Raw genomic sequence first — 13,060 nt, forward strand, 5'->3', positions numbered from 1 at the left:
TCTCTGCAAGAGCAACGAGTTCTGTTAACCACTGAGCCAACTCTCCAGCACCAAGAGGATTTTTAAAAACATTTAGACAGGCATGATAGTACATGCCTTTGGTCCCAACACTCAGGAGGGAGAGGCAGGTTGCTCTCCATGAGTTCAAAGTCAGCCTGGTCTACAAAGCGAGTTCTGGGGCAGCCAGGGCTATATAGAGAAATCCTGTTTTGAAAACAAAACAAAACAAAACAAACAAACAAACAAAAACCCAAAAGAGCTGAACATTAAACATTTATTTTATTGTTTTATGTGTCTAAGTGTTTGCCTGCAAGTGTTTGTGCACCACGTGCATGCAGTGCCTGTGGTGACCAGAAGAGGGCATCAGATTACCTGGAAACAGTTACAGATGGTTGTGAGCTGCCATGTTGATGCTGTGAATGAAACAGTAGCCAGTACTCATAACTGATGAGTCATCTCTCCAGTCCCAGCCAGGATTAAAACAAAACAAAACAAACAAACAAACAAAAACAAAAAGGGAAAAGATTTAAACTAATTTTTGTGCTTCTCTGAAAGTATTTTTTTTTTTTTTTGTATTCTACTTTTGAAATCTCCCAAAATAGGTTCTACCTGGACTAGAGAAACAGATTTCTCTCCACTACAAAATACATTCACATAGACCACCCACAATAAAAATTCAGGTTATTGGCTGGGCGGAGGTGGCACACGCCTTTAATCCAGCACTCGGGAGGCAGAGGCAGGTGGATCTCTGTGAGCTCATGGTCTACAGAGTGAGTTCCAGGACAGCCAGGGCTACACAGAGAAACCCTGACTCGAAAAACAAAACGGACAGACACACAAAAAAGAATTCAGGTCGTCTTTCTTCCAGTAGCCACAAGATGGTGGTGTTGGGCTACCAGTAGCAGAAGGTTCTACCTAGAAAGCCTTTGGTCTTGCCCGTGAATGTGCAAAAAGTCCAGATCTGGTTGCTGCGCGGCCTCTTCAGCTCTGCAATGGGGTAGGATGAGGATTTTGTCCACTGTAGGCATTTCATGAACAAAGCCTAGGACTGTGAAGAATTTTTTATTTTTTTAGATTTTTTTTTTTTTTATATCCTGACAGATCTGCCTCCTGCTGATGCCACCAAATATAGTTTTTAACTAAATATCTATTGTTCTATTTATCAATAAGACTCGGGAGTCAGAGGCTGAGGCGAAAACCCGCTAGCTCAGAGAGGTCGAGGAGCAAGTATTGGACCTTCCCTCTTCAAGGGCATCTCAGAAAGAGAGCTTCCTTCCTCTCCGCTAAACCAAAAAAAGATGGCCTTACTCAAATCCCTCCCTACTACTTCCTGTGCATCTTTCTGCCCATCTTCCAGACTCCCTCTGACTCTCTGTGCTTAACTTTGTGTCAACTAGTGGCTGGCTCTGCCTCCTGACCCAAGGTTGGTTTCGTTTAATTAATGCAAATGCAAACTCAGGGTTCACAGTGTGAGCGCATATCCCTCAACACATTTTAGGGGGTGAAACAAGGAGATCAAGGAGGGGCCTCGAAATGATGCTGTGGCCAGTTCCCATTCCACCTTTGACTTCCCCACAGTTGTTTTAAAAGTATAACGCATGCTGTTTTAAAAATATAGCACGGGAGGAAAGGGCACGATAAAACCCACTAACAGAGCTTTATTAGGAGGAGGTGGTGTGGGGTGATAGAAAAGAGTAACCAGGCCTGGGAAGAGGCACATGCGGAGGAGAGAGTAGGGGGCAGGGAGGAGGAGATGGCAGAGAAGAGAGGGGAAGAGTCTGTGTCCGGCTTTTTTATTTATTTTTATTTTTTTTATTTTTGGTTTTTCGAGACAGGGTTTCTCTGTGTAGCTTTGCGCCTTTCCTAGAACTCACTCTGTAGCCCAGGCTGGCCTCGAACTCACAGAGATCCTCCTGGCCCTGCCTCCCGTCTGCTGGGATTAAAAGCGTGCGCCACCACCGCCGGCTACTGTGTCCAGCTTTTTAAGGATTCCCTGCACATGCGCAGGTGGGCTTACGTAGCCACGCCACACACGTGCTGATTGCATGACTGTGCTGCGCGCATTTGCGCAATCCTGCAGCACACGGATGACGTAAGTCGCAAGACCCCTTGCTTAGCTACTGAACTGCGCATGTGTGGTCACGCAGCTGGAGTGACAGAATCCCAACGCCAGTAAAAACCTGTCTGCTTTCCTGAGAGGTGCTCTGGCTTCACAGCACTAGTTGACCTCAACCCCGCGATGCTCTTTTGGCCTCATTTTCCTCAAGTGTTGGCATCACAGGCGTGGACTCTCCTGCTCTGTAGACTACTGTGCCACCAGCATTTAGAAATTTGCCCTGTGCTGACCAGTCACAGTTCTGGAGACTGAGCTCCGAAGCTAGCTTGCTTCCTTGCCTCATTTCTTTTCTTTTTTCTTTCTTCTTTTTTTTTGAGACAGGGTTTCTCCGTGTAGCTTTGCGCCTGTCCTGGATCTCACCCTGTAGACCAGGCTGGTCTCGAACTCCTAGAGATCCACCTGGCTCTGCCTCCCGAGTGCTGGGATCAAAGGCGTGCGCCACCACCGTCCCGCCTCCTTGCTTCATTTCTGTCCCTTCCTTGAAGATCTCCTTCCCTCCCTTCCTCTTGGTTTTTTTTTTTTTTTAAATCTCGTTTCTTTTTCTCTCCTTTCCCCTCCCCTCTTTTTCCTTCCCCCTTTCCTTCTCCCATCATTTTCTCTCCTTCCCAAAATACGGGATGTATTTTTTTTCTCTAAATATACTTTTTGTTGGTGTGGTGGTGCAATGAAAATGACTCCTCCCAAAGACTGGGGATAGGCATGATCGGAGGTGTGGCCTTCCTTGTTGGAGGAAGTGTGTCACAAGGGGTGGGTTTGGAGGTTTCAGATGCTCAAGCCAGGCTCAGTGGCTCGCTCTCTCTTCTTGCTGCCTGAGGATCCAGATAGAGAACTCTAAGCTACTTTCCTAGCACCATGTCCGGCTGTGTGCTGCCATGTTTTCTGCCATGGTGATAATAGACTAAATGTCTGAACTATTAGCCAGCTCCAACGAAACGTTTTCCTTTGTAAGAGTTGCTGCGGTCACGGCATCTCTTCACAGCAATGAGACACTGACTAAGACAATTGGCACACAAACTAATGGATATATTCGTTACTTTTCTGTTTCTGTGATAAAACACTATGACCAAAAGCAACTTATGGGAGAAAAAAAAATGTATTTTGGTTTATCCAGAGGAATAAGAGTCTACCAAGGTGAGGAGGCAGGGCAGCAAGCGGTGGTCCACACCTTTAATCCCAGCGCTTGGAAGGCAGAGGCAGGCGGGTCTCTGTGGGTTTGAGGCCAGCCTGGTCTACAGAGTGAGTTCTAAGACAGCCAGGGCTACACAGAGAAACCCTGTCTCAGACCAAAAAAAAAAAAAAAAAAAAAAAAAGGCCAACAGCTCATAGTGATGTACTTCTTCCACCAAGACCCCACCTCCTAAACACCCCAAACAGTGCTACCAACTGGGAATCAGGTGTTCAAATGCCTGAGCCTGTGGGGACGTTTCTCATCCAAACCACCACCGAGAGCTGCTTTAATTCTTTTTCTTTCTAATTAATTTTTGTTTTGTTTTTCGGGACAGGGTTTCTCTGTGCAGCCCTGGCTGTCCTGGAATCTGCTCTCAGGCCGGCCTCAAACTCATACAGATCCACCTGCCTCTGCCTTCCAAGTGCTGGTATTAGTGTGTACCACCACTGCTCAGTGTAAATAATTTTTAATGAAAAATATATGATTCTGTTTTCTGTTCAACTTTGCATGCTTAAGATTGTCAATAATTTAAATTGTAATTTAACTATATATTAAGTATTTTTTTAGGTTTTTATTTTACTTTATTTTTTTTGTGTGTGTGTGAATTGTTAGGATTGAACCAATATCCTGTGCTTCATTGTACTATGAACTACAGCTTAATTTAAAATATTTTAAATTGGCACATAATAATTATACCTCTTATGGGGTATGTATATTGAACTGCGTCAATAGAGGCACAGAAGAAATATTTGTCTCTCTGGAACTACCTTCTGTCCTGTTCTCACCTCCAGGGATGGATTACCTTTGGCCAACGGGGAGGCCCAGATACAGGACAGAGGGAGAGAGACAAGACAGAGGTGCATATGTTCTTATCTTTATACCCACAGATCAGTGAGTCTCTCAATCCCCACCAGAGATGCTTCTCCTTGCTGTAGATGGTGATTAACACAGAGACCCACAACTGGTCAGCAAGCAGAGAGGAAGAGACTGGGGAAGGTTCAGCCCTAAGGGTCGTCTAGATAACACAGGCCCTCTTCCAGAGGCTCAGGGGTCATCTCGGAAGAGGGGAGGGACAATTTGAAGAGTCAGCGGTAGTGGATGACTACAGCAGAGCCTTGTTTTGGGGGAAACAACAGGGCTGAGGCACACAGGAACTCACAGCTGCTGTAACTGCATGCGTCAGACCTGCACAAGAGCAAGCCGCCCAAAATCCTACCATGGGTGGGGGATGGGGGTTAGGAGCTATTGGCAATGATGACTACTAGGGGCAGGGAGAGTCGGTTTTCTTCAGGGATGCCACACTTGAGAAGCTGCCTGTGGTGCTATGAACAGGCGTGGTCCCATAGACTCATGGGTTTGAATGCTTGGCTCACAGGGAGTGGCACTCACTATTAGGCCTTCTTGGAGGAAGTGTGTCACTGTGGAGGTGGGCTTTGAAGTCTCCACGATGCTCAAGCTAGGCCTAGTGACACAGATTCCTTCTGCCCCAATGAAGTGTTTTCCTGAATAAGAGTTGCTGTGGTCATGGTGTCTCTTCACAACAGTAGAAACTCTAACTAAGACACCTCCCATGCCGGTAGATGGCTCGACATCTATGCTCATACTTACTGGCGACACTAAGTGGACTCACTGGGTTTAAAAACAACATGAAATTTAGAGGGCATAGTGGGGTGGGGGCAATTGGAGAGAATGAGGGGTACATTTGATGAAAACACATTATGTGCAATTGTGAAATTCTCTCTTAAAAGTAGAACTAAGAAAAAAAAATACACTAGCTCCCTCTTCGAGATCATTTTGCACTAGTTGGAAGGGATGGGGGTGGCAGGGGGGGGAGAGAGAAAGAGAGAGAGAGAGAGAGAGAGAGAGAGAGAGAGAGAGAATTCCCTTAGTTAGTTCTGGCTCAAACTGTAACTAGAATCAATTTCTTTCCACAAATTCCTGTTTCTGGTTAGAGCAGTGAGCAATGAACCTAACTGGACCGGAAAGCGTATTATTAGGTTTTCGGGGGAGTTCTTGCTGAAAAGATGAAAAACTGATTTTTCCAGTAGCCAATCTTTTCCCCAGTAAGAAATCTTCAAATACTGGAGTAACAATAACAGACATTGAAAAAGGGGTACCTGAGAAGCTCAAATGTGAACGGACAGCCTAGCCAGTAGCAGAGTAGATGTAATATGGAGACAAACTCAAGAAATGTGTTCAAAGGGCTTTTGTAAAATTTTTATTTTCTATCTATCTATCTATCTATCTATCTATCTATCTATCTATCTATCTATCATCTATCTATCTATCTATCTATCTATCTATCTATCTATCTATCTATCTATGAAAGGTAAAGAGCATCGGGAAAACAAGGACTGACCAGAAAGACTTCGCCACTCGGAGAAGATGCTGATGTATTAATCTGTGCAAGAGCTGAGTGCCTCAGGAAGCATCTACTGGTCTGAGAGCGGTCATTTTTCAAACTCGGATGGATGTAAACCAAGATCAGAGTGTCACAAGTGGATCTGAACGATGCATTGGCTGACTTTCCGCGGTGAAAAGCAGGGACAGGAAAAGCAATCGATAACAGCATCTGTGAGCCTCTTCACCTGCATTTTAGAAGGAAATTAGCTTCTAAAACAACCCACCCTCAAGCCAGTCTTGCAAGGGATGAAGACTGCACCTTCATGTGCATGTAGGTACTGGGGAAAAATGTCTTTGTGTTAACCATCTCGTGCCTGAAAGGTGTTGTAGGTAGAAGCAGGAGCACACTGGCTCTCCCGGACCTCCCTTCAGTGCCTGGCTTTGGTGATACAAGCTGAACTCCGCTGGGAAGGCTCAAGATCTGATTCCTGCATCACTACAACCTTTTCCGGAGCCAGAAGCAGCCAGCGCCACACCCAGGGCAGCATTTGGGTGAGCAGAGGCTGCGATCACAGCAGTGGTTGCTGGGGCATATTGAATTGTTAATAAAAATAAAAAGTCATGTATAAATGTGTAAATGTAGCGATTTCTTTGAGGCCCCCCCCCCCCAATTGTTCTTGTTCATTCGTTTTAGATCAAAAGACTGGAATCAACTTTTATGGTCATCCGTAGGGATTTGGTTGAATAAATTACATTCTGTCCATTCTGAATCAGTGAGCTCTACCCGCCCAGGGCATTTGAGTCAGCAGAACCACTTCTAAGGAGCAAGCACTTTGAATAGAAAGGCAGGATATCTTTTTAACAATAACAAAAGCTAAGTTCAAAACATTGGCTACACTGGCCAAGCTGACACTTGTGTATGTTCTTAGGGTTGCATAAAGAATACATGGGGGCTGGAGAGATGGCTCAGAGGTTAAGAGCACCAACTGCTCTTCCAGAGGTCCTGAGTTCAATTCCCAGTACCCACATGGTGGCTTGTAATCATCTGTAATGAGATCTGGCGTCCTCTTCTGTATACATAATAAATAAATAAATCTTAAAAAAAAAAAAAAAAAAGAATACATGGAGAGATGGACGTGGTGGTGGTGCACACCTTTAATCCCAGCACTTGGGAGGTAGAGGCAGGTGGATTTCTGTGAGTTTGAGGCCAGCCTGGTCTACACAGTGAGTTCCAGGAGAGCCAGAGCTATTTAATGGAGAGACTCTGTTTAAAATAAACTACAAACTATAAATAAAACAAAACAGGAATACATTGAGGAGGCTAGAGAGCTCTTGCTGTTCTCCCAGAGGACCCAGGTTCAGTTCCCAGAACCCACACAACGTGGTTAACAACGGTCTAGAACTCTGGTTCAAAAGGATTTGCTGCCCTCTTCTGGTCTCTGTGGATACTTGCATGCATGAGGTACACAGACATACATATGCAGGCAAAACACATAAAACTATAGTAATAATAATAATAATAATAATAATAATAATAATAATAATAATAATTTATTTATTTATTTATTTTGGTTTTTCCAGACAGGGTTTCTCTATGTAGCTTTGGAGCCTGTCCTGGAACTCACTTGGTTGCCCAGGCTGGCCTCAAACTCACAGAGAAACAGAGATCCACCTGCCTCTGCCTCCCGAGTGCTGGGATTAAAGGCATGCGCCACCACAGCCTGGCATAATTTAAAATTAAAAACAAAACAAATAAAAAACTCCACAGAAAACTGAGAGCCATACCTGGCGTCCTCCAGGAAGGGACCCTCAGTGGCAGGCTGAGGTGAGAGGGAGCCACTGTAACTGTGAATCTACTGTTGGCTCTTCACTGAGCAGATCATTTAATGGAAAAAATTTCTTGCGTGCCTTGGTGTAAAATAAGATTTCTAGCTGGTTGTGGTGCCTGTAGTCCTAGCTACACAGGAGACTGATGCAGGAGGACTGCTTGAGCCAACAAATTCTGTGTCGACTTGGTGTATAGCAAGACTCCCTCTGTTTAAAAAAGATGTGTGTGTGTGTGTGTTTGTGCATCTGTGTATGTATGTGTGTGTAATTCTCACCAGTTAAATAAGATTCCTGATATTCCTGTAAACTTTCTTGCAATGTTTCTTGATAATGAGACAGGAAGGGAGGAACATAAATTGTTTTTTGCTTGTAAGTACATATTTTAAACCTATTTGTGTGCATGCTCTTAACTTTCTCTCTCTCTCTCTCTCTCTCTCTCTCTCTCTCTCTCTCTCTATGTTTGTCCATCTGTCTGTTTATGTCTGTACATGCATGTTGGTGGGGATGCATGTTTCAAATCAACCATTAAGGACAGGAAAAAGTTTCTTAGAAATTTTTAAAGACTCATTTATATGTACGAGTGTTTGTCAGTATGTATATACACCGTGTTTATGCCTGGTGCCCTGGGAGGTCAGAAGAGGGCATCAGATCCCCTGGAATTGGAGTTACAGATGGTTGTGAGTCACCACATGCGTGCTGGGAACCAAACCCAGGTCTTGCAAAAGCAACGTAGAGCACTTAGCTGCTGAGCCCTCTCTCCAGTCCCAGAGAGGACTCTAGCCAATGGTGCCAGTGTATGGAAGGGCTAGGGATAGTGAGCGTGTTCTATGAGGGGGTATAAGCCAGTCCAACTGCCTCTATGGGTCACATGGGGAGTAGGCAGGATTGAGTAGAGATTAGGGACCAATTATGAAGGCGTAGAGTTAGAGAGTTTAATTTTTACTATGTTAGCCATGGGAATTTATGATAGTTGTGTGTGTGTGTGTGTGTGTGTGTGGGTGTGTGTGTGTTTCTTTGAGCAGGCAAGAAAGGTGTTCAGTGAAATGTCCATACAGAGGTGATGACATCGTCTGGACAGATTTGCCCATTCTAAGAGAGCCCAGGAGAGAAACCCTCCAAATCAGGGTTTTCTTCCTAAGAATAGGTTATCTCATAGTTGGGGATTATTGACACATACCATATGGTTCAGATGTATGTATGTATGTGTAGATGTAACTGTCTTATAAAATAAGAAACACAGGGCTGGAGAGATGGCTCAGGTGTTAAGAGCAATAACTGCTCTTCCAGAGGTCCTGAGTTCAATTCCCAGCAACCATATGGTGGCTCACAACCATCTGTAATGAGATCTGGTGCCCTCTTCTGTGTACATTAAAAAAAAAAAAAGTGCAGAGTTAAAAGCCCAAGAGGTCAGAGCAGTAGCTAAGAGCTGAGACTAAAAACCCTTTCTTACCCTTCACCGCCACTACCATCCTTCCCCTCAGCAAGAGACCTACTTCCTGTGTGTCTGTCTTTTTATTGACTTTCTGTTCTGCCTTCTCATTGGTTATAAACCCTACCACATGACCTCCTAGTCACTGCCTGTCTATACAGACCTCCAGGTCTTCTATGGTTGGTATTGAGATTAAAGGTGTGTGTCTCCATCCTTGAACACACAGAGCTCTGTCTGTCACGTGATCGGGATTAGAGGTGTGCGCCACCATGGCCCAGCTTCTGCTATGGCTTGCTATTAGCTCTGACCCCCAGGCAACTTTATTTATTAACATACAAATAAAATCACATTTCAGTACAAATAAGATATCACCATATAAATGTATGTGCGTATTATTATTATTTCTTTTGTTTTGAGACAGGGTCTCATGTGATTCAGAATGGTCTCATACCCACTTGGTAGCCAAGAATGCTCTTCAATTCCTAATCCTCCTGCCTCACCTGCCAGGTGCTGAGATTATATGTGCCTTTTAACAGGGATAGGCCAGAGCTGGGAGGAGAACTTTAGTGCAAGCTGGAGAATTGTATTTCGAAAGCCAGCCATGAAAGCCAGGCGTGGTGGTGCATGCCCGTAACCCCTGAGCTCAGGGGGCAGAGGCAGGAGACTGCTGCTAGTTCAAGGCCAGGCTGGTCTACATAATGAGTTTTAGGTCAGCCAGGGTTACATAGCAAGACCTTGTCTCAAAAAAAAAAAAAAAAAAAAAAGAAAAGAAAAAGAAAAAGGTGTGTGGCACTGTTGGGACTGAAGATGTAGCTTGGCTGGTGGAGTGCTTGCCTAACACGCACAAGGCCTGGGTCTGAACCCCAGGATTGCATGAGCCAGGGGTGGCACTGAGCCAGAGCCACACACTCTGACCAAAGTGCTAAGATAATCTAAGTCCTTGGTGACTTTGGGAGTAGGTCACAAGGAAGTAGAATAAACTGCTTTTCTAGGAGCTGGGGTGAACTTCATCCATCATCTTTATGCAGATTGGGAGACTAAACCCTGGAACAAGAGCCATGTTGCTGAGTTTTCTCTAGTGCATCAGTCAGACGGGCTGACCATTTCCCCTGATGATTCCAGGCTCAGAGCTCATTTCTCTTACTCCCTGGAGCCACTGAGGCATAGGTAATTGCAGTTGGAGAGCTTCTCTCCAGGTTCCACCAAGCCCGCGTGGTCCCACAACCCACGTATAAAATAATCATACAGATACTTATATTTAAACTGCTTGGCCATTAGCTCAGGCCTACCATTGTCTAGCTCTTACTCTTATATTTAGCCCAGTTCTATTAATCTATACTTTGCCACATGGCTTGTGGCTTACCAGTACTTTACATCTTGTCATGGCTGCGGCTGGCAATATCTCTCTCCTCACTCAGCCTTCCTGTTCCCAGCCTTCTCCTCTTCCTTGTCCCGCCTACCCTATCCTTCCTGCCTGGCTACTGGCCAATCAGTACTTTATTTATTTTAACCAATCAGAGCAACACATTTGACATACAGAACATCCCACAGCATTTCCCCTTTTCTTTTTCTTTGTTTTTTAAAAAGCAAGGTTTTAACTTTTATATAGTAAAATTTCAGAAAATTTTCAATTATCAAGCAAGAATTACAGTTACAATATTAAAGAAGATATCCTATCTATCTTATATTTGTGAGTCTAAGGTTTTATATCTAACTTATCTTTTATCATAACTGAGGAAATTATAACTATCTAGTCTTCAACCACATCAAAGACCTCAGAAGGATATAATATTATCTGAGAACCGGGAGAAGGATGCAAGCAACTTTTGGGAGTCTTGCAGTGTAGACAGAGACAGCTGGCAGCCTGGACAGTCACATAATATTCCTTTGTAAAGTTGGGGCATTTGTCTTCAGCCCACAGGGCTAGAGTCTCTTGGTCACTTCTCTCAGTGTCCTGTAGAATGTCTGGCAGTTTCCTCTGCGAAGCAGGAACCTGAAGAATCATTTTGTCAAGCAAAGTTATTGACAGGCCTTGTGTGGTGATACATTGTGTACCCTAATAAACTTGCCTGAGGATCAGAGGACAGAGCTGCCACTAGATTAGACAGAGAGATCAGGCAGTGGTGACACACACCTTTAATCCCAGCACTTGAGATCTCACATCTTTGCTTGGGAAGCACACATGCCTTTAATCCCAGGAAGTAACATGGCAGGGCAGAGAAAGGTATATAACACGTGAGGAAACAGGAACACTCTCTCTTGAGGCAGAGGATTTCGTAGAGGTAAGAACTAATGGCTGGCTGCTCTGCTTCTCTGATCTTGATTTTCTTGTTAAAGGAGTGTGGCAGAAACAACCAGTTACCAATTCAGCAATACCTACCTACCCTTCTTCCTTACCAATAAGTTCCACCTTCAAATTGAAGAGAAACGCATTCAGCTACACTCACTCCCCAGAGTCTCTGATCATGTGCCGAAATGAACCAGTCTACATATCTATACAAAGTCTGTACATCTCAGTGAACTTCTATACAGTTAGAACAGATCCTCTGGAGCTGGAATTACAGGCAATTGAGAGCCTCCTAACATGGGTGCTGGGAACTAGTTCTCTGCAAAAGCTCCTGACTGCTGGTCCATCCAGCTAGACTCTGAATTAATATTAGAGCACAGAGTAAAAATACTAAACTTTTCAACTTAAATAAGAAAAGTCATATTATTTCAGTTTCTTAGATCTGGAAATGGCATTTGTCTCTCAGGCTTTCTTAGACAAGCCACGTGTTTAACCACTGGATTTGACTTTTCTGTAGTTGGCAGCTTATGAACACCAGATCAACGAGGAAGCGAGTGCAATTATTTGTAAGTGACATGGGTGGAGGCAAGGAGTAAAAAGTCAGATGGGAGCCGTGGTAAAAGTGGGTGAACAGGAGCAGAGAACGGATGTGCACGGTCCCAAAGGTGAACCTCATATAATTTTATTGAAAACATCATATGAATCAATATAAAATCTCAGACATCTCAGTCAAACCAAATGTATTAAAAATATTAAAACCCTCTCATATCTTACCAGTGACCACATCCAGTTTATTGGTGCTGGGGAAAACCCCAGAGCTTTGGGCATGCTAAGCAGGCACTACCAACTGAACTACATCCCCAGCTCTCTTTCTTTAAATACCCGCATCAACTGGCCATTCCCTTTTCTTCAGGCCCTGTGGCTGGCCCTGGCCTCCACGCTTTTAAGTGGCCTTGTCTTTAGTTACCACCTCTTTGCATATTACTTCCAAACCTGTAACTCCCAGCTGGATACACCAACCTGTCTCTTGGCTATTTCTATTTGGCTAAATCATTCGCTAATAACGCCTGCAAGCGTTTTAGCGTGTTTCTTTTCAGCCTCCGTTCATTTTCTATTGCTTTCTCTTTCTTGCCCATTTCCTCTACACACTTGGGCACACACATGAATATGTTTAGCAAAAATGTAATCAGAACGATTCCATGGCTTTTCCTGGGGAGACACGGAAAAACAAACAAACAAAAACCCGTCTACTCATCGTGGGTCGGTCCCTGGGAACAGGGATCCTGAGCTCAGAGCGGAGAAAGGACTCTCTTCGAGCCTGCTGGGTGAACTACCACGTTTATTGTGTCACTTCCAGGAGCTTGAGTGAGAAGTCACCGAGAAGACCTTGAGTGACTCACATGTCGCTGCGTCTCTGAAAAGCCGACCTCAGCAAGGCTGACCACTCAGGAGAGATGGACTCCTGCTCCCTGCTCCAGCTGTGGACAACTCCACCGGAGTCCTCTCGTCTGCAGCCGGCTCTCTCAGCCTCCTGGGCCCGCCTTGTAACTTTTCCTGCGTCCTGAGCCTCCCTCCTCCCTTCCCGAAGGAGCCGATTGAGAGGACAGGGCTACCCCACATCCACGTCACAACCCCGCCCCGAGTTCTGCACTCGGCAGTGCAGGTGCACCACTCCGGAGCACTGCTGGTATCGTCGACACCGCGAGCCCTGTCTGGGTACCGCTGCGCCTCTCCCGGCTCTCAGTGCTCTGGGAGAACACGGGGCGCGTCACTTGAGCCCAGGAATCTGGGATTTAAGTAGGCAAACACAGTGACACCCGTGTCAAAAGCAGAAGGCACAGAGTGTCTAAATGGGTTCCACGGTGTGGACTTTAATTCCACATTATAAGT

The sequence above is a fragment of the Onychomys torridus genome, chromosome 18 (genome assembly GCF_903995425.1).
Source record: "Onychomys torridus chromosome 18, mOncTor1.1, whole genome shotgun sequence".
In the NCBI taxonomy this organism is placed as follows: Eukaryota; Metazoa; Chordata; class Mammalia; order Rodentia; family Cricetidae; genus Onychomys; species Onychomys torridus.